We start from the raw sequence: 22,243 nt of genomic DNA, 5'->3' as shown, positions 1-22,243 counted from the left end.
ACCCGAGTGGAAGTCAGATGCTGAACCGACGGAGCCACCCAGGTGCCCCTAAGCTATTTTTATTCTAATTACTCTCAGGTTTTTATTTCTGGAACACTTATATGGCACAGATAGTGGTTCTGCTAATGATCTTTTGAGAATAGAAGGACATTATACACGTGAGGGAACCGAAAGAAGGATGTGGGATCCCCAAAGTTTGCCCTTGGCCACTGCCACCCCATGGCTGCTGGTCTCCTGTGGCATTGAGCCCACCTTGTCTCCTGACCCTGGCCACTCACCTGGCCGCCAGCACCCACTTCTCAGGCTCCCAACCCTATGTTGACTATCACGTGGTGGATGCCAGGCCTCGAGCTCAGTGCTTCCTACAGGTTAGTATCAAGGCATTTGTCTTCTACTTGCCCCCATCCCCACAGCTGGCGTGGTGATCCAGGCTTCCGCAGCTTCCTCAGCTGCTCACACTGCTTCCATCCGTCCTTCACACAGCTGCCTGAGTGATCTTTCTAAACAATGCCGTAACAGTTTTTGCTGTGCTTAAAAACCTTCCTGTGGCTTCCTCTTGCCATTAGAATACAGTCCAGACATGTTACCATGGCCATGAGGCCCAGCATGACCTGGCCCTCGCCTCTCTCTTTTCCTTGCCTCTCCCACTGCCCCTCACTCTCCCTGCTCCAGCCACACTGGCCTTCTTCCTGTTCCTTGAAGACCCCAAGCATATTTTCTGCCCCAGGGCATTTGCATATACTGTTCTCTCTAACTGGACACCCCTTTAGCTCTTTGCATACTCGTGTCTTAAAGTTTAGTTCTCTGCTTGGTGTCACTTTTCTGCTACTCTAGGTAAAGAGGCACCCCCTCCCCTAAATCCACACACCGCTCCATCCCATACCCAGATTTATTTTCGTGTAGTATCTATCAGTGTCTGGAGTGATCTTTTGACTTGTTTGGGGCCTGATCTTTCTCCACAGAATTTCAATGCCATTTCCTGCCTGTACGTCCCCAGTGCTCCAACCAGTGCCTGGAGCACCGTGGGGCTGCCTTGAGTGTTTACTAAGTGGATGGATGCAGTACCTGGCACACTGCAGGTGCTCAGTGTCGATGGAATGTCTCTGCTCACTTGCTGTGTGGCCTCGGGAAAATCACAGCCTCTGCAGCTGTGAAATGAGGCAGGCTGGGATTACCCAGGCAAACAGAGAACCCCTCTGAATGGAGCTTTCTGGTTTTGTCTCCGAGTCTATTATTCTAAAGAAGTTGCACAGAAACACAGCCTCTGATTTTCCAGCTGGGGCTGTTTTCTGCCCACCTTCCTGCTCTGGGAAGCAGCACATGGGCCTGGAAGACTGTCCCAAGGGGGAGGGAGGGTTGGCCTGGAAAATATCCCAATGCCCAGGGGAAGGGGAGAGGCATCTCTGGGGGTGTTGAACTGTCTCTTGGAAAAGAGTGTGGGAAGAAAGACTGGGGTAAAGGAACTCAGACGTAAGGGAGGTAGTGTGGGCTGAACCCGCAGACGGTGTCTGATACACCCTGTGTCGACGCAGAAAGAAGAGGAACGTGACTATTATACATTATTACTGTTACGAGGCCGCGAGCACTTCCACGAAGGAAGGAAGCAGACAGACAGCGTTTGCACACTTCTCTGCCTCATCTCACCCTCTCAACAGCCTTTGGGGCAGGTACTCTTGTTAGGCCTGCTTGGAGTCGAGGAAACTGAGGCGGAGAAGGAGTCTTGCTGCAGAGCCAGGATCAAACCCATGCAGACTCTTCCTGCTACGATCTTGAAGTTTCTTGGAACTTCCCAGCCTTCTCTGCTTTTGCCGGGATGATCTGTTTCCTTGCAGTTACCAGCAGGAGAACTGCCACTCTGCAATGAAGGGGGCTGTCAGCTTGTTTTGGAGGGAACGGGGCTTGGAAGAAGAGGAGTCCCAGTGGCTGGCTCTGCAAAACGATTCCTAGGTGGACCCCAGGAGCCGCTAGGTGAGGGAGAGAACCGGGGCCAAACCCCGAGGACCTCCCTTCAAGCTTTGAGGTGAGGCGGCAAATCTCCACGCGGCTTACAAGGGCCTTGGAGGAAGCCGGACCCTTGGAAGGGGCTCGGCCCAGTGAGCAGAGCAGTGCCCCAAACAGGCTCCCACAGGCCTTCTGGGCCTCGCTTCTCCAGCCCAATCCTGACCCTCTGGGGGTGGGGCCGGGCCTCAAATCACAACCTTCCGGCCATGGGACAGGCCCAGCCCGTGGGTTTTGCCTCCAGACCCGAGTCCTAGGGGCCAAGCCTGACTGAGAACCACACTTGGAACCACCTTCCCAAGATGTGCAGGGCGAGGGCCGGCCCCTTGTCCTGCCACACTGTAGGGGTAACATTCTCCACCCTGACTCGCTCCTTTCCCCAGAAGGACACCTACAATCTGGCCATTACTGCTAGTCCTTTGGGATAAGCACTTGAAGTCAAACCCTTTTGCTCAAAGTCTGCAGGAAGCGGACGTGAAATGTCTCATACCTTCTTGGGAACGTATCCACTCAGGAGTGTACGGGAACGAATATGCTGTTCAGGAGCAGGAAGGGATTGGGAGTGGTCCATGAAGGGGTCATGGGGGAATACACCAGAGAAACGGATCCCAATCTGGCCTGGGGTCAGGGCCAGTAGAACAGGTGGTGGACCCTGGAGGCAAAACAGGAACTGAATTAGGTGCTTTCTAATGAGACCGCTACATTTTGGGCAACACCTCCGCTGGAGAGTTGGTCTGCTTTAAAAACCGGATGAAGGCAGTGCTGTCAGGGTTTGGTGCTCTGGGAAAGGCCGCCTGGGGTCTGCACGTGTCTTCTCCCTCCCCACCCCCACCCCTAGCGCAGGCCCCCTTCCCAGTTACCTCCCTCCCCACCAAGGTTCCGGAGTGGCCACCCACAGAGCAGCCTCAGGGCTGGGCGCTGAGTCACAAGGCTGTGGTGCCTGCCAGGGGGGGCCAGGGTGGCAGATGGCTTGATGTGGGCGTGAGTGAGGGGAGGGTGGATGGGAGGGGGCAGTGACCCTGGGCCCAGCAGGGAGGGATTCGAGGAAGTGACCCGGGAGGTGGGCTGAGTCCTGCAATGAGCTTTCCTTTCCTGTGTGTCTTTTCCTCCCATTTTCCAGGGATGCTGTTGCTCCTGGGGGCAGCCAGCCTGGCCAGGTAGGGGTGGAAAGTGACCCCGGGGGCCTGGGGCCTGAGACCCAGGGCTTCCGCACTGCCGGCCTGGCCCGGCTGGTCCACCCGTGGGAGGCAGAGCCCGGCTGTGTTTATCCAGGCTGGCGCTTCCGGAGCAGATGGGCGCCTGTCAGTGCCGCCAGCCAAGAACTGGGCTGACGTCCTCTCATTGCCAAGTGGCAGGTGACTCGGGGGCCTGGAGGGGAACATGTGTTTGGTTTGGCTGTTTGTGAGGGGAGGTCTCTCCAGGCTGAGAACTGCCTGCACACCTGAGGGAGCACAGCCCCAGCCGGTGTGGGACACAGTGCAGACTCGTTGACCCAAACACGCTGGGTGCTTCTAATTGTTGAGAGCTGGACAGTCTGGGGAGGGAGCTTCAGGGTCTCCCCCGAAGCCGTCGTTGAGTTCTGCTTTCTGCCACCTCTATCTTTGCTGTATTAGTTCCCCAAGGCCGTCAGAACAAAGCACCACAAACAACAGAGATGTACTCTCTCACAGTTCTGGGGGCCGGGGAGTCCCAAATGAAGGGTGGGCAGGGTTGATGTCCAAGGGAAACGTTGTTCCATGCCTCTCTCCTGGCTCCTGGGGGTTCCTGGCTCGTAGATACATCATGCAATTCCCCCATCTCCATGTTCACTTGGTGTCCTCCCCTCCTTGGCCCCTGTGTTCGTCCTCTTCTGTAAGGACACCAGTTATTGGATTCAGGGCCCACCCTACTCCAGGGTGACCTCGACTTAACTGCATCCGTGATGACCCTATTTAGGACCACATAAAGCCACATCCTGGGGTTCCAAGGAGGACACTCACTGTTCAACCCAGCACACGAGGGGTGCTCCCCCGACTCACCCTCCCATCTTTAACTTTTCCTCCCTCTCACTTTGCCACTTCCCTGTGCCCAGGCCCAAGCTGGCAGAGAGGGGAAGGCTGCTGCTTTCCCAGACCTGACCCTGGGGTCAGTCACTACTTCTAAGTCACTACTTAGAGAAAAAGTAGTCTAGAGAGGCAGGAATTATTTTTACTAATAGGTCCTTCCCCATTAAGAGACAACCAACTTACAGTTGTGACTTTTGATCCTTTTCGGGGTTTCCGAGGCTTTGGGGAATCTGGGGGGAAAGCTTTGGACTCCCGCCCCAGGATAAATGTGTGTACAAACACCCCTCTTTCAGTGGTGACACAGCCTTCCGATGCCTGTCTGCCCACAGGTTCCAGGGAGGGCCTTCTCAGGGCTGAAGAATGCCTTCCCTGGAGCCCACGGAGGCCCCAACTCCTCAGCACCCTAAAGCTTGGGAGTTCAGGGGTTATCACACTGGGCTTCCTCAAACTGGATCAGTATCAGTGTGTGCGTGTATGCACACACGTGCACGTGCACATGCCTTGCACGCTGGGGTGGGGGGGTAGGCATGACTGGGGGGATGACTTGGCAGGCATTTCCTGGAGGGCCCAGGAAAAGCGGGATGCCTGATGTGGTGTGAACGTGTATTTTTCCTCTTGCCCCAGTAGCCACCACACTGGAGATGCTGTTGCCAAGAGGCCCAGACCTGAAGTGGCTAAGATGTGTCATGAAACGGGAGGGGGTGGGGAGTTGAAGCATTACACACCCACCATTATCCTGTTGATGTAAAAACACCCAACTGTGTATTTAGGCGTATGAACGTACCTGTACAGGGAGCTCCCAGAGGATAAACAGAAAACAACGGCTGGGGTCTTTGGTGCTCCCCATGTTTTAGTATGGTTTGACTTTTTTCAGTAACAGTGTGTTGATTGTGTATTAAATAAGGTAACTGCTTTTCAAAGAAAGGCTCTCGATATTTTGGGGTTTCAGACCCCTTTGAAAAGCTTTTGAAAACCATGGACCTGCTCCCCACCTGCGCCCCTGCCTGCTAGAAGAATCCCCAGCTGGAGGGAGAACCAGATCCCTGAAACTGATCTCGCTCCTTCCCTCACAGAAGCCCACCTCCTTTTCCATCTGGGCCACTGTGATTTGCTTTTCCCCTCTCCCCAACGCATACCCAGCCCCCAGTAAATTCCAGCCTAACTGTCCTCCGGGCCAGTAGTTCTCAAACTGGTGGCATCAGACTCACCTAAGGGGCTTGTTAAGGTGGATTGCTGGAGCAACCCTGCACCTAAAGTGGGGTCTGAGTTTTCTTTTCTTTTTTTTTTTTTTTTTTTAATGTTTATTTATTTTTGAAAGAGAGAGAGAGGGCATGCAAGCAGGGAGGGGCAGAGAGAGACACACGCAGAATCTGAAACAGGGTCCAGGCTCTGAGCTTTCAGCACAGAGCCTGATGCAGGGCTTGAACTCAGGAACAGCGAGATCATGACCTGAGCCGAAGTTGGACACTTCACCGACTGAGCCACCCAGGCACCCCTGAGATTTCCTTTCCTAACGAGTGTCCAGGTAATTTGATATGATGGATCCTCCTGCTAGACTTTGAGAACCACTGCTCTAGGTAAAGGGCATTACTTGTGCCTTTTAGGGTTCACCTGGAATCTGAACGGGGCTCCAGTGGGGAACAAAGGCTTGTCCCCTCTCCTGTGTGGAGGTGAGGAGAAAGGACAGTATCCCTGGGAATCGCTTGGGGGCAGGGACGGGGGGTGGGGGGGTGGGGGGGAGGAGTTTTCTGCTCTTAGGGGTTGGGGCTAAGTGCTTGCACTGGAAGACGTCATTGTAGAAGAGACCATCTCTCCCAGAGCTCTGCTTCTCCCATCAGCCGGTGCCTCTCCTCTGCCCTGAGACAGAAAGTAGGACTGCAAAGGCAAGGGCAGGAGGAGCAAAAGGTAAGAGAGCCTCTGAGCTTCCCTTTACTCTCTTCCAGGCTCTGAGGTTCTCGCATATTGAGAGAGAGGGTCTTACCCCACCCTCCCCTCAAGGAACTTGATTGAGCGAATCCCTGTCCCTGGCACCCGGCCCAGCAACTGGCACGGAGTCCGCACCCTGTGAATGTGCAGGCAAGGACAGACAGGTGGGAGCTCAGCCCCAACCCCCAGGCTGGACCCAAAGCTGGAAGGAGGAGAAGGTTCTCTGAGGTACTTTTCCACTCCTTCCCTTTCTGCATCCTGCCCTCTGGCAAGTCCCAGTTCTCCCTCTGTATGTGGGAGCAGCTGTGGGTTTTTTTTTTTTTTTCCCTACTGTGAATGTATCCCACCCTGGGGGTATATTCAGTTTAAGGGAGGACTCACCACCCACCCCAGGGAATTAAACCCCAAGGATGGAATTTGGGGCCTCGGGGCTGCTGTCGTTGTACAAGGTCAGGATTCTGGAGCAGTGGGTTCCTGAAGGCCTCTCCACCCCAGTCCACATCAGATTAGCCCTCTGGAATCTCTTCAGGCCTCAGGGGGAGTGATCAAGGTGCAGTTTCCCCAGAGGCCTGCTTTGTGGGAAGTGTCCTTGGTGTCCCCACTGAGGGGGCCCTGTGTGTGAGAGGCGCTCCTGGAGATGAGCTCAGCTGTTGTTTGGAGTGTTTGTCTGCTGGGCTGCCCCGGTGCCAAATCCCGGCAGAGGCAGAGATAAGCGCCCTTACCAAGTAGAAGGGCAGAGGCCTCGGCTGCCTGCCAGCTGGGCCGCAGAAACGGCCGTCAGGTCTGCCCCTTGGGAGACTGAGTGAGGGGTGCAGCCTCATATGCCCGCCTCCCATTTCCTTGCACCTGCTGGTGGGCAGGTGATTGTGGATAGTGACCTGTGGAGGGACAGGGACACACGGAGCAGCTGCCGATGTGAGGTCAACGTTGTAAGGCCCAACAGCCAATAGTGACTTCTCAGGAGACCAATTCAACGGCTCCTCTGCTCCCCCTCCTCCTCTGCAGAGGTCAGCCCAGGCCAGCCCTCCGTTCACTCCCCTACCACTCACCCCATGCTCGCTCTGGCCCGCACTGTGCCGGGCTCTGGGTGCAAAGGGAACGAGTCTTGGCTCCTACTGGAGGGGTTCCCAGCGGTGTGGGCAGAGAGAGTTGGCCACAGGCAGCCCAGCACAACAGGCTGTGAGAGCCATGTCTGCGGAAAGCCTCTCCTTCTGTATCCGCACTGTGAGCTCTGTCTCTATTATCCCATTTGACTGATGCCAGCTCATGTTTCTTGAGCTCTGACTCTCAGAGAAAGGCTTGCCATGCCTTCTCCATCCTCATCATAACACAACACAGAGAGACTGTGAACCCATTTAACAGAAAAAGAAACTGAGGGAGAGAGTGACTCAGCAGTTCCCCTCCCCCCACCCCCATCCACGCCTTGACTGCCCTTAGTTTCTAACTGTTCCTTTCTCTGCAGTTAAGATTCCTGGTCCCCAGGTTCTGACCTCCTTTGTCTCCTCTGTCCTCTTTCCAACCCTGTCCGCACGCCCACCCCTGCACGATCTCGGGTCGTGCCACACCTCCCGTATCTGGATCAGAGGCTCCCATGCCCTCCAGAGATGTACCCACACTGCTTCCCCTGTCTCCTGGGCATGTCCATCTGGGCATCCTGCCAGAACTCAGCCCACCGTGGGCAAGCCCACCATCTCTCCAGACTTCTCTCTGACTGTTGATAGTGCCTGGTGTTCCTGGCCATCTGGGTCATCCTGGTTCCGAGTCATCCGGGACGCCGGGAGGCGTCTCTCTGTTGCCTCCATCCGGAGCACATGATGCTCTGAGGTACCGCTGGGGCAGATGGGACGGTGACATCCCACTCAGAACTCTTCTGGTTCCAAGTGACGGAAAACTCTTATTGGAACCGCTGTGACCGCTGACAGACTGAACTGAGCTGGTGTCAGACACGGCCGAACCCGTCATTTCGATGGCACCATCAGGTTTTCGGCTCAACACACACTCGATGCTGGCTGGCCCTGCTCTTCGTCCCACAGGGTGGCAAAATGACCATCAGCTGAGGTCTCACACCCTCTAGGACAGGAAGGAGGAGGCCAGTGTGCCTTTGGGAGAAGGGCTACGGGGAGATCACGAAGCGGGAGGGGCAGGCAGGGGCCAGTCCTTAGGGCCCTCCCTTCTCCACTTGCAAGGCCCCAGGGGTCTAGGCCTGTCCACCTCCTCCGGGAAGCCCCCAAACCCTCCCTGCCTCACTGGTGCAGTCTCGCCAGTTTCCCCAGCTAGAATGAGAGGTATGTGAGAATTGCAATATGTTCGCCCTTTGCCCTCGAGGAACTGAGAAGATAGCATCTTTTTGGACTCCGCAAGAGGTGTGGCAATCCAGTCTGTGGACAAGAGCACGTGGGTGAGGGCTGAGGGGAAGTAAGGGGAGGTGTGGCTGACCTCAGGCTGGAGGGTAGGTGGTTAGGAAGTGTGCACATCTTCTGTGCACTACATTGAAATGGCAGTCGGGTCAGGAAGACCTTGACTGTGCTCACCACTCCCGGACACTGGATGGCGATGGGGTCAGTCCCCCCGGTTACCCAGGCCCTTTGTCGGGGAGGGGAGCTCAGTCTCGAAACCCCGCCCAACGCTGACCACTCATCCCCTGCCCCCACCTAATTTAGAGTTGTATCTGGGGTCTAGGAATACTGCTTGCGATCCACGGTATTTTATTACTGGTTTCCATGAACGAGTAATGACAGGGTACCTGCTCAGGACCCAGTGAACGCAACAAGCAAGTTATCCATTTACCAATGGATTTTTTTTTTTTTTTTGAGCATCTATTACTGTGTTCAAGGCCTCTTATAAGGCCAAAGTAAAATGAAATGCTTGGTTCCAGAAACCACATTAGCCTAGGTTTTTGTTTTTTTCCATTTTTAATTATTGATGACAGCAGCTTCAATACAGATATCAGAGAGCTGTTTCCTGCTCTCAGTCATGAAAATCTTGGTTTGACCTGGCTTTTAACTATAATTATTCCCTCCGATCCTCCCTACAAAGAGTTCTTTTTTTTTTTTTTTTAAGATTTTATTTTTGGGGCACCCGGCTGGCTGAGTAGGTGAAGCGTTCAACCCTTGATTTCGGCTTAGGTCATGATCTCACGGTTCGTGAGTTTAAACCCCATGTCAGGCTCTGCACTGTCGGTACAGAGCCTGCTTGGGATTCTCTCTCTCCCTCTCTCTCTGCCCCTCCCCCACTCACACTGGCTCTGTCTCTCTCAAAATAAATAAACCTAAAAACCAAGATTTTATTTATTTTTATTTAAAATTTTTTTAATTTTTATTTATTTTTGAGAGAGACAGAGTGCAAGTGGGAGAGGGGGAGAGAGAGAGAGGGAGACATAGAACCTGAAGCAGGAGGCTCCAGGCTCCGAGCTGTCAGCACAGAGCCTGACCCTGACATGGGTCTCAAACTCATGAACCGTGAGATCATGACTTGAGCCAAGGTCAGATGCTTAACCTACTGAGCCATCCAGGTGCCTCTATTTCTTCTTTATTTCAGGAAAGAATCAAGAAGAAAATTTTCAATGACCCATACCCTTGCTACTCAGATGACCCTTGTTTCTTCTTAAATGCATACAGCAAAGAGTTTAAATGCTATAGAAAGACACAGAACAAGAAGTAAAACTCTCTCATTCCTCCCTCCCCCATTAACCAGTTTCTCTTCCTAAAGGTTTGTGTTGTTAAGGGTTCTGTAACCATGTCTCCAGAAAAGGTTTAACGCATTTATCAGCATTATAAATGCATTCTATATATCCTATTCTTTTTTAAACATTTAAAATTTATTTTTTATTTTTTATTTTTGAGAGAGACAGAGTGCAAGCGGGGAACGTGCAGAGCGAGAGGGAGACACAGACTCCGAAGCAGGCTCCAGGATCCGAGCCTTCGGCACAGAACCCCGCTTGGGTCTCAAACCCACAAACTGCAAGATTATGACCTAAGCTGAAGTCAGACACTTAACCGACTGAGCCACCCAGGCACCCCTGTATATCCTATTCTTAGAAGGTTCTCCCAGAAGTTAAGAAAAGTTGCTCTCTCTGCCCTTTGATTTTTATGTTTTTTCCCCCTGTCCTGTCATATCTGCATTTAAAAAATAGAGGAACCAGGTTTCTTGTGCTCCCCGGCCTTATACCAGCTGGGTGACAGCAGCAGGTTATTTCACCTCTCTGGGCCTCAATTTCCTCATCGTAAAAGCAGGGATTCTGGTGGGGGTGCAATGATAACGTGACTGCAGCAAGGCCTGGTTAGCTGGTAGGCGTTCCACAAAAGTCAGAGCATTCCCTCAGCCCCTTTCGGAAGGAGGCAGGGGCGCCAGTTCTAAATAAATGTTACAGAAGGGCCTGTCAGCAGTTGCCTCTCAGAATGACCTGTCACTTCGTTTCCCGGCTGCAGGAAGAGGAGCGTGGGAGTCTCCTGACAGGAGATGACGGGGTCACACGAATTCCTCACCCTCAGTGTTGGCTCCCACCCCAGGTGCTCAATCGATCCGACTCTGGAAGGCTGGACCCATCTGTCCTGGGTTGGGAAGGAATCCCTGCTAACAGCTGGGACAGGCCCCTGATATATGGCCCCTGTCACCTCCCCCTCTTCTTTCTCTGATCTCAGGTTGTAAGACCTCCGTGACCCCGGCCTCAGAGGGCAAATGGCTCAGAAGAAAGGTCTTTAGCGTCCTCCGGGGTCCAGAAGGTGACTTGGCTGTTGTCAGCAAAACCACGTGCAGCCCCGGGAAATCAGAAGGAAGGGCAAGATTCCAGCCCAAGCAGGTGGGCTGTGGGTGGGCTGAGGATGGCAGAGGGTGGATGGAGGCCATTTGTCCTGTGCTAGGAAGCATCTGCCACAGGGCTGGTCCTTGGCAGGTGTTGCTACCTTGGCTCTCCCAAATGCACTCCCACTTTGCAGATGAGCAACTGAGGCTCAGAGAGTTGAGCCAGTTTGCTGTTCAGTGAGTAAGAGGCAGAGCCAGGACTGGAGTCTGATTGCGGAGTTCAGAGTTTCTGTTTGGCCCCTATGCCAGGCATGGGTGGGGACCAAACAGGGCCCCCGGAACTCAAGGCCACAAAAGGGCTGCCCACTCACAAGCATAGGCATCCTTCTCTTGGGGTCTGCTTTTATTAGTCCTGTTCTCTCAGTGTCCTCAGTGTCTCGAACAGCGCCTGGCACATAGTACGTGCTCAGGAAATCTCTGTGGAATAAAGAAAAGAATGGAGAGCAAAAATGGCTGGTTCTCTAACTAGATGAAGCCCCAATACTCCAAGACTGATGCTCCCTAAACTTGTCTCGGGGCTCCGTGACAAATGGTGTGAGCTTAACACTGAGCCACCAGCCAGATTTTGGAAAGGGGCGCAATCCCTACTCTCTTCAGTGGCCTCTTTGCCTTCAGTGTCAGACCCTTCCTTCTCTGTGGCATGCAGGGAGGGCTGTGGGGTACCAAAGCCCAGGCTGCTGGAGGACCATGGCCTCCTGCTGACATCCCCAGACTCAGGTCCAGGCAGAGAGGCATTGACGAGAGGGGTGGGGATGGGGTGCTTAGCAAGAGCGTGTCAGGTCACACTGGCTCCAGCTGGCCTCCCAGGGCTGGGAGAGGGAGGCCAGAGTGGGCTGAAGGTCACAGGGGAGTCAGCCTTGGTTCTGTCCTGCTGAGGTGCCGTCCCAGCTCACAAGGGAGTAGACGCCCACACCCTGGCCTACGAGGAACACATATTAACAGTAAGAGCAGAAATTGAGGAGCGTTCACCACGCATGGGACACAGGGGCCTTTCGTGTAATTTTCTCCTTTACAAACACTTAGGGGCTAAGTACTATTGTATCTTAATTGTGCCGCTGAGAAAACAGAGGCACGGAAAAATTAGGCTGTAAGTGGGATTTGAGCTTCAGAGCCGGCTCCAGAGTTGGGTTTGGCCTCCCTTGTGTCTGATCATCAGGACCCACTGTCAGGGTCAAGGCTAGGCCTCTGAGAAGACTTCCCCACGGGGCTGCTTTCTCCAGCCTCTAAGAAGCACTCCATAAGCATCTGGGCCCCACCTGCCTCTACCATCCAGGTGAGCCGTGGTCACCTCTGAGCAACTGGGGGAGAAACAGAGAAAGCCAGCGCCGGGGGTGGGGATGGTCCAGAAGGGCCCTGGGGAGGAGGAGAGCTGGTGGAGAATTGGCCAGATGGACGACGGGAGGAAGGGTCCTCTGGGCCGAGAGCGGAGTTTGGAGAGGCCCTGAGGCACGTGGTGTGTGGTAGAGGACAGTTCAGTTAGGTAGAGAGCGGGGCGTAAAGGTCATGAGCTTTGAAAGATAAAACTAGAAGGCGCCCACACAGAGCATTAGGGCTTCATCACTCGTCCAGGTGTGGAGGCTGAGACAGGTTCTGGGCACTGCAGCCTCAGGGCTAGCCAATGGTCATAGTAGCCAGACCCCAGGATATGTGGGGCACACACGCTCTGCCCCACGCCCTCACAACACCCCGTGAGACCAGGCCTTCATCAGTGAGGCCTGGTAGCTTCCTACGAGCCCTGAGCTTCCGGGTAAGAAGCCCAGCTCCTGCTGGAGAGGCTGCATGGAGAGGAGGTGAGCCTGATGACAAGGGAGAGAAGCCCAGTCATCCCGGTGTCCGTCCCAGGCCTCGGCTGGCCCCCCAGCCGGCTGGATGGGACCACACATAGGATCCCTGTCAAGATGAGTAGAAGACGTGGCCCAGCTGATACCCTAGCAGAACAGAGATGAGGTGTCTCCACCAGGCCCTGCCCAGGCTGCAGCATCATGAACAAATCAGTGACTGGTGTCCTAAGCCATGAAGTCTGGGATGCTTTGTGACTTACAACAGATATTTGAAACAGAAATTGGTCAGGCACCTGGCCTTGGAAGTGCTGAACGAAAGCATCAAATGTGTGTGAATCACCAACGAAGATGTTTTTCTCCTCGTCCCCATGGATTGGAGTGGCTCACCCAGGCCATCCCAGTCACCCTTCTTTGTTCAGTCTTTGTAATTGACTCACTTGTGTAGGTTTCCTGAGCCCTGGCAGCAGGTTCCCTGGGGCCAGGGCCAAGGGATTCCCTGTGGTTCTCCCCCCCCCCCCGGCTCCATCCCCTCCCCGCCATCCCCCCACCACCCGCAAGAGTTCTGCAAATAGTGAGGGTGCAGTTCAGAGAGCTGTCTGATTCCCACCAGCAGCTTCTTCTACGTCAGGCCTTCATCCAGAGCCCGGGCCTGGCAGAAGAGAAACCTTTAGAGCCCAAGTGCCTGGTTCAAAACCCAGCTCTGCCACTTGTTTGTTGTATGATCTTGGACAAGTCAAGCCACCCTCTGAGCCTCTGTCTCCTTATCTGTAAAATGGGGAGAATAACACCTGACCTTGTGAAAGTAAATGAGACAGCATTTGTAAAGAGCCTTACACAGAGCCTGGCATATAAGTGGCCCCCATACGTATCCATATTCCTCTCTCTTTATCTACAAATGAAGGGAGAAATTTTAGGTTCCAATGACCGTTCCATACACCACCCCTTCAGCCTCTTCTCCACAGGTCAAGGCTGGGTCTGCAATTCCAGCATAAGTCATTGTTTGTGGCTGAACTGTCAGTGCCATGTTGCAGGTCTGTTGGGATGAGGCCAGTGATGGAGCAAGCCTCCCTTTCAGAATTAGGAGACCTGGGCTCCAGCCTGCCCCTCTGCCTGCTGGCTGGGAGACCTTGGGCATGTCACTTGACCCTCTGTGCAGTGGGGCTAGCAGTTCCTGCCCTGGCCTGGCAGAGTTGCTGTGAGGTTCATGGGGACACATGGACATGGAAGAACTTTACCACTAGCATAGATTCAAGCATGCATCTGGAGGATGTCATTTTTAGCCCCTTCGGTTGGAATTGGTTCCCTAGAGCTGTGCCATCCCAAAGTAAATAAAATTAAAAACCCAGTTCCTGAATCACACTAGCCCCATTTCAAGCACTCGATAGCCACGTGTGGCTGGTAGCTACCATATTGGAGAGCACGGATAGAAAATATTTGCCTCGATGCAGAAAGTTCCACTGGACAGCATTGCACTAGGGTTTCCACAAAAGGATGACCAGTGGGAAGGAGAGGGAGGGATGAAGAACAAGGAAGTCTGAGCAGAGATGGGAGGGTGGCATGGAGTTTTATGTTTGTTTTGCAGACACTGTTGGCTGACCAGATTCAAGCATGGCCACCACCTTTGACTTCCTGCTAATAGCCACGCTGGGCAGCTTCTCCAGAAACAACATGTTCTCACTGTGAGATCAGGGAGCATGAGGGCTGCCTCCAGCAGGAAGTGGCCAGAGCAGGCCAAGGCCACGGGGCCAGGCTGAGCACTGAATACTGATTTATTCCTTGGCTTGGCTGGTGGTTGGGTGGGTCCCTGGGCTGACAGAGCTTCTCTTCCTGTCCCCAGTGCAGTCTGGCAGAGAGGGTGTGGCAGCAGCAGGGGCAGAAGTGCCAGGATGATGATGCCTGAGCTTGGTGCTAAGGGACCAATTAGCCAGTCATGGGGTGAATCCCATGACCCTGCTGCCAATGCTCGGAGGCTCCCTGAGCCCCAGATCCTCTCCCACTGCAGGCCATGGCACCGGGACTCCAACACGCCCAGGGTCACCGGCACCGGCCAATGTAGCTTGACCAAAGGGACAGACCCCAAGGGCCCGCTCCGAGGGAGGCCCAGCTGGGAGGAGACGCCAGAGAATTCATGTTTTCTGACTTGCTTGGTAGAGTTCCTTCCTGCCCACCGCAAGTCAACATACAAGCCGTTCTCGTGTATGTACGTGGACTCACATACGGCAGGCACCCAGACACGCACAGGCAGATCCACCCAGAGAAGGGGGCACAGACACGGACACCCTGACGCATAAAGCAGATGTGGCCCCCTGGGTGCGGGCGCATGACCATATCTACACATGTTCAATCACCAGCTACCAGTGGCCAGAAGGCCCCCTTGTCCTCTTAAACCAGAAGCCTTCCATTAGCCTAAGTTTAAATTGTGTGTTTCCAAACAAAAATAGTCCTAGGGGCCTCCCTGGCCCTCACTGGCTGCAAACCAAACACCCTGCAGTGCCCCAAGCCCCCACACCCTGCACATGGGCTGGGGGAGGTGGTCACGGGTTGCACATGTGACACTCTGCTCTCAGCCAGAGGCTGCTTCTCTTGGAACAATGAGAACGTGAGAAGGCAGCACCTGTTCTTGGCGCTCCCTGGGCACACCTGCCTCTCCCCCTCTGCCCCCTTGGAATCCTCCCGACAGCTTCACTTTTCCCACAGGGCTTCCGGCGCCCTCCCCACCCCCTGGAGCAGGCAGGCGGCTGGACAGGTGACAAATCACAAGTCATTCTCCTGAGCAGGTGTGTACCAGGCCTAGGGGGCAGGGCAGGAGGCCACGCTTGGGGTGGGAGTTCCTAGAAGGCTGTGGGGCCCTGGAGTGTCATGGGTCCGTGTCCAGAACCCTGTTTTTAGCAATCAGTCAGAACTGCCAGGAGCAGTGGCTGATTCCACCCCCTTGCCCCCCCCCCCCCACCTCAATGCCACGTTCACCTTACCCATTAGCTTTTATGAACTTAGCCACCTACTTAGGGCCAGGCTTTCTTCTCAGACCAGAGTATCACAAGAGATTCTCAGAAAAAGCCCAGTTCTCATCCTCCAGCCCCAGTGGGACAGACCACCCCTCCCCTCCAGCCCCCTGCTTTTCTGCCCACCCAGCAGCTGCCAGCAGACTTAGGTGCTGGCAGGCCCAGCCGATCTCCAGCTTTTCAACCTGTCTGCCTTGAGGCTGGCAGGTTATCAGTAGCCTCAACCCCAGACCCAGTGGGGGTTTGAAATAAAGTCACCCATCCATCTCTGAAACCATACGAAATGTCTGTGCCAACTCAGAGAACTAAATTTCTACCAGGTTTGGGACGCCTGGGTGGCTCAGACGGTTAAGCGTCTGACTTCGGCTCAGGTCATGATCTTGTGGTTTGTGATTTTGAGCCCCGCATGCAGGCAGCACGGAGCCCGCTTCAGATCCTCTGTACCCGCCCCCCCCCCACCCCCCCCCCCGCCCCTCCCTGACTTGTGCTCTCTTTCTGTCTCTCTCAAAATAAATAAACTGAAAAAATATATCAGGGGCCACCTGGGTGACTCAGTCAGTTAAGCGTCCAACTTTAGCTCAGGTCATGATCTCATGGTTTGTGGGTTTGAGCCCCGCATTGAGCTCTGTGCTGACAGCTCAGAGCCTGGACCCTGCTTCAGATTCTGTATCTCCCTCTCTCTCTGTCTCTGTCTCTCAAAAATAAATAAATGTTTTTTAAAAAGTTTTCAAAACAATGATTTAACAGATCATTTAAAAATATCAACTTAAAACCACTAACAGTTAACATTATTTACACAATAATAGTTCACTTAAAAATGATAATACCTGCCATTAGAATGTAAACAACGATATAAACTACAAAGACAGGTATCTTTATCTATTTTGCTCACCCATGTGTCCCGATAGCCTAGACCAGTGTTTGGCACATTGCAGGCACACAGTATGTGTTTGTTGAATAAAGTGCTTGCTACGTGCTAAGCCCTATCTAAGTACTTTTCAAATATCAATTCACTGACTCTTTACAACGTTGTGACATGGATGGCATTATTCCCATTTTGCATACAGGGAAACTGAGGCACGGAGAAGCAAAATAACCTACCCAAAAAGGCACACACACCCAGTGACGGGAGGCTTTGCGCTCAAGCAGCCCGGCTCTGGGGCCCAGGCTTTTGACTGCCCTTCTCCCACTGCTTTCCCTGACAGCAACATCATATCAAAGCAATTATGCTATTTCATTGAATATTTTTTGTTTCATTTATTTGACAATCACTTACTGACATCTGTTTCTCCCACCAGACTGCCACTTCCCTGAGGCCAGTGGAGGGAGGTATGTCTCAAACTCAGTAAATGATTCACAGTTGGTAGAATGAATGAATGAATTTCCTTCCATCTCACTGTATACATGTCATCCACCAAATGGCTTAGAAATTAGGAGGTGGGGTGGGGGGGGGGAGTTTCCGGGGAAAGGAACCAGTGGGGGCTCCAGAGTCCAAATGGCTGGGTTCAAATCTTCATCCCTACCCTTTTCTAGCTGTGTGAACTAGAACAGCTTACTCAACCTCTGAGGGCCTCAGTTTTGTCATGTTGTTGTCTGTTAAATGGGGATAATAATAGTTTTTGCCTTCTGAGTTGATGTGAGAATTCGGTGAGATAATGCTTGCTCAGAGCTTGGCACACAGTAAGGGCTCCATAAATAGCAGTTATTATCACTGTTAATATGGTGTTGGTGTGACTGCTGCTTGTCCTGTATCTGATGTGAAGTCAAGGCCTCCTATTAGCCCTTCCGCAGGCCACAGCCAGCACGCCTGCAGCAGGCATGACCCACTCCTCCCCATCTGTCACAGTGAATCCTCCGCCGGTTCCGGTCAGAGCTTACAACCTACTTATTAGGTTAATTAGATGCGACACCTTTCTAAAGATACCCCTGGCTCCAAAGCGAGGACCTAACATCTGGTGGGGCCAAGGATCTGGGGAATGACAAGTTCTCACGGGCCTCTAGTGAGAGCAAGTAAGGCAGGGTGGGGGGAGGGACTGCAGGGACTGGGGGAACTGTTTCTTCCTCTTTAGGGATTATGGGCTGGCTCCTGGAGTCTTTGGGTAGGATTGATTGCCAGGTAAAATACAGATGCCCAGTTAAATTTGAATTTTACATAAATACCAAATTTATATCTTAATATAAAAAAGTCCCAAATATTGCCCAGGCATACTTCTATTTTTTAATTTAAAAAAATTTTTTAACGTTTATTTACTTTTGAGAGAGAGACAGAGTGCAAGCAGGGGAGGGGCAGAGAGAGAAGGAGACACAGAACAAGAAGCAGGCTCCAGGCTTGAGCTGTTAGCACAGAGCCCGACGCCGGGTTCGAACTCACAAAATGCGAGATCATGACCTGAGCTAAAGTCTGATGCTTAACCAAGTGAGCCACCCAGGCTCTTCTTTAAAAAAAATTTTTTTAATGTTTATTTATTTTTGAGAGAGAGACAGAGTGTGGGCGGCAGAGGGGCAGAGGGAGACACAGAATCCGAAGCAGTCTCCAGGCTTGAGCTGTTCGCACAGAGCCTGACTCGGGACTTGAACTCACAGACCGCGAGATCATGGCGTGAGCCAAAGTCGGATGTTTAGCCAACGGAGCCACCCAGGCACGCCTAGGCATACTTCTATTAAAAAAGTATTTGTATTTGTCTGAAATTCAAATTTAGATGGGTGTCCCTTTTTTACCCCCTAAGTCTGTCAGTTGAAACTCTGGGGCATGCGGGAGGGTGAAATGAGGGGGAGGGAAGGCCCGAGTGTTTGAAGGAGCAGGAACAGGACTTGGCTGGGCCCTGCACTTAGCAACCCTGGCACCTGGGCTCCACTCCGGGCCTCCTGGGGCTCAGGTGAGGTTGCCTGGGGATCTTCTGGAGCCGTCCTCCCGTCCTCCCAGAGGGAGGCTCTGCTGGAGGAATGGGAAGCTGCAGCCAACTCTGAGTTGTTTGCACTTCACCAGCTCCCTCGGGCACAGGCCCCCTTCCTGGTGAACATCCTGGATGTGAGGACCAAGAACAACAGCCCTTTCCCCCGAGAGGCGTTGACACGCAATCCCAGGAGCACTGCTGGCGGGGAGGGGCCTCTAAGGCCCCAGTGGTGCCAAACACGGAAGACCAATCCCCTCTATTACAAGAGGGCCCCCGAGAAGGCGAGGGGTTGTCCAATGTCACAAGAGGAGTCGTGCTGAAGGGAAACCTAGACCATGGTCTCTGGACATCTCAGTCCTATCCCTCCATGCCTACCTGGTTACCTTCCTCTGCCTGTTGGGAGAGGAACAGTTGTTGCCAGAACAATTTTGATCCTCAAACTCAACAGGCTTCAAACTAGACCCATCATCTTCCCTCTCTAACCTGCAATCCTACCTGGTTCTACAGCTCAAGACATGGTAGCCCATCCACCCAGCTGGTAAACCAGAAACCTAAGCATCATCCCGGGCACTCCTTCTTGCCCTTGTCCCATCAGTCACTAAGCCCTGTTCATGCCACCTCCTTTGTAGCTCTTGACTTTGCCCACCTCCTTCCATGGCTACCACTGCCTGCATCCAGGCAGCTGTCATCTCCCACCCAGCGGCCGCGTCAGCTGCTTACTGGCCGCCCTGCCTCATGGCCTCCATCTCCAGTGCATTCTGCCCCAGCAGCACACAAAACATGAATCTGTGCATATCAACCTCTACCCTCCCATCTTACAGATCCGTCACTGGCTTCTTATTTTTAGGATCAAAATTGGCTTCCTTAACATGGCTTACAAACTTCTTTACGATCTAGGCCTGTCTGCCTCTCCCGCTTCTACTTCCTCCCATGGGAATCCCTCCGTCCACCGTACAGTGGACCTGAACTTCCTTCACTCCTTCTATGAGCCAAGCTCTTTCTTGCTTCAGGGCTTTGCATGTGCTGTCCCCCCCTCCCCGGCCGCCTCCCTCCTGCCACCCTGCCCTCCCTGGCTAACCCCTACCTGTTCTATCGTCCATCAGACCTTTGTATAGCCTCCATGTCCTTCAGAAAGCCTCCCTTCATCCCTGCCAATCTTCAGAGGCTGAGGCCCTACGAGGGCAGGGGCCAAGTCTAGCACGATCCCTGCTAGATATACAGTAACCACTGTGGTGCCTGGACACACAAGGAGCTCACTAATTATGATTTGCAGCCATTATTACAAATGTCTGGGTCATGCCAGATGCAAGTGCTGGGAGGAGAAAAGAGAGGAAAGGACGGGCCAGCCCAGCAGTCTTTCACTTCCAGCCACACAACAGAATTGCTTTACAGAAATATTGATGCCCAGGCACCACTCCAGAGATTTTGATTCTTTGGATCTCAGGTGAGACCACGCAGATGGGTAGTTTTAAACTTCTTCAGATGTTCTGGGGCACCTGGGTGGCTCAGTCAGTTAAGCCTCCGACTTCAGCTCAGGTCATGATCTCACAGCTCGTGAGTTCGAGCCCCAGGTTGGGCTCTGTGCTGACAGCTCAGAGCCTGGAGCCTGCTTCAGATTCTGTGTCTCCCTCTCTCTCTGCCCCTCCCCTGCTTGTTTTCTCTCTCTCTCTCAAAAATAAATAAACATTAAAAATATTTTGTTAAGCTTCTTCAGATATTCTCATGTGCAGCTGGAACCTAGAGGCCCTGGGTGAGCTCTAAATCCAAGGGCATGGTCTCACCTCAGTAAATTCTTGCTGACTGGTATCCATTCCTACTACTCTTTGCTGGGGGCGGGGGGTGGGAGGGGGAAGCGTGTCCTCAGACATTTACCTCTCTACCCTCATATTCCCTTCCTTCAGGAATGGCAAACTGGGCCGAGGACCAAAGTTTCCCCCTCTGCCCACCCCCGTCTGCCCACCCCATATACGCTCTCCCCAGTGGAGCCAGTCGGCAGCCTGCCATTGGATTTATGGGGAGAGAGCCAGGCCCCGGGGAAGCACAGGGGCTGGGGTCGAGCCCAGGAGACCAGGACCTCCGTCTCCTGCCAGAGCTGGCTCCCGGGAAGTTCAGTTGGTTCAACAAATATTTGCCGAGCTCCCAGGCTGGGCCAGGTACTTTGCTGACTGGCTGGGGAGACAGAGGTGAATCCGGTAACCGCGTCTGACTGAGGATCACCACCACCATATCCGGCCCTGGGGGGGGCTCTAACTGTTGGCACCTTAGTCTCCAAATCCACTTCCACTATCATCTGAGCAAAGAGAAAGCTGTGGGCATCATGTCCTCACCCCTGCTGCCCTCCATGTTTACTATGGCCCAGCGTGACTAGAACGGTTGCGTCTGAGGCTCCTGGGAAACTTGTTAAAAACACAGGTTCCTGGGCCCCAGCTCTAGAAATCTGATCAGAAGGTCTGGGGTGAGGCCCCGTGCTCTGCATTTCCAGCAGGCTCCCCAAGGGATTCTAATGGAACAGGTCACTGGGGATTTCAATGTGCAGCTGCCTTTAAGCACCACGGCAATTTTACCCCCACCCCCACCCCAGGTTGGTTGATGCATTTTGGGGAAGGAAGTAGGTGAATAGTGGCTGGGGGCCCGGCCCCACCTGGCTCTGACTAACTTGCATTACCATACCCCAACATTCTCCAAGTGGGTCCTGGGGGCACTGGGCTGCACGACTTGATTAATCCTCACCCCCACCAGGATAAGCTGGTGTCATCCCTAATTTACAGACCATAAAAGGTCAAGGGACTTTTCAAGGTCACAGAGCAACGAGAACTAAACTGGAGTTCTGACTCTCAGGTTGCTCACAGACCCTGGGAGAGACTAACTTGTACAAACCACCAGCAGCTCCAAGCAGAATGAAATCAGCGTGCCAAGGGAGGTAAATACAAAGCACGTGCAGAGAAAGATGCAGTTGAAGCCCATTGGGGAGTGCTGGGCAGAGGCCCCAAAGGAGGTGGCGGCCTTAGAGCTGGATCTTGGTAGATGAATTCAATTCTGATATTCAAAGAAGGAGGGGGAAATACCAGGCGGAGAATACAACATGAGTGAAATCACTGAGGTCGGGAAACACATTACTATGTGGCACAGGGGGTGGTCTGTTGGGTCCCAGTGTAAGGTGCATGAGGGAAAGATGACACAGGAAAGGTCCACCAAGGCCTCTTTACTTGATGAGCACTGGGAAATGGCCAGGGGAAATGGAAATAATTGTCCCTCCCTGACACTTGTCTCAGGCTTGTTGTGAAGATGGAAGAAAATGGAAGACGGGAAAGGGTGTTGGTGAGACGGATGGGATAGAGGAAGTCAGAATCAGAGGGTGGGAGCCATGTGTACAACGATATACTTTGGCTGGAGACCCCAGTGGCATAGCCACAAGACACAGGGGCATCCAAAGAAGATACAGAACATGCATAGGAGGAAGCATGTGCCATCTGAATCCACAGAGAGAAAGAGGGAGAGAGAGACAGAGACACAGACACAGACAGAGAGAGAAAGAGTTCAAAGGCTCATCTGAAACAGGACTGCCAACAGGCCTGTTTCTCCATCCGGATAGAACCCAATGGTCAGAATTTTGTTTCCTAGAGAGCTGCAGGGGCAGTTGCCTGGAGCCAGCCTCTCATGGAAGTCTGGACCAGCACCAGGCTCTTCTCCAGCATGGAGAAGATTGTGGGAGACACTGCGGCCAGAGGCGCTCGGAGTCCCTGAGGCAAGAGTGACGTGAGCTTGACCTGGACATCTGAGGACGTCCGGTCCAACTC

The 22,243-nt window shown here is 53.3% G+C and overlaps 1 long non-coding RNA gene across 1 annotated transcript; it reads left to right on the top strand.

The window, feature by feature from the left end:
* The first annotated feature begins 5,820 nt into the window (after positions 1 to 5,820).
* On the top strand, positions 5,821 to 15,281 carry LOC131493358 (uncharacterized). Its single transcript, XR_009252594.1, has 3 exons — positions 5,821 to 5,948; positions 9,812 to 10,767; positions 14,133 to 15,281. It is a non-coding gene; the product is annotated as an uncharacterized LOC131493358 (long non-coding RNA).
* Positions 15,282 to 22,243: the final 6,962 nt, after the last annotated feature.

This window comes from Neofelis nebulosa, chromosome 13 (genome assembly GCF_028018385.1).
Source record: "Neofelis nebulosa isolate mNeoNeb1 chromosome 13, mNeoNeb1.pri, whole genome shotgun sequence".
Classification (NCBI taxonomy): Eukaryota; Metazoa; Chordata; class Mammalia; order Carnivora; family Felidae; genus Neofelis; species Neofelis nebulosa.
The sequence above is the reverse complement of the archived record's forward strand: the minus strand, read 5'-3'. Positions and strand labels throughout refer to the sequence as shown.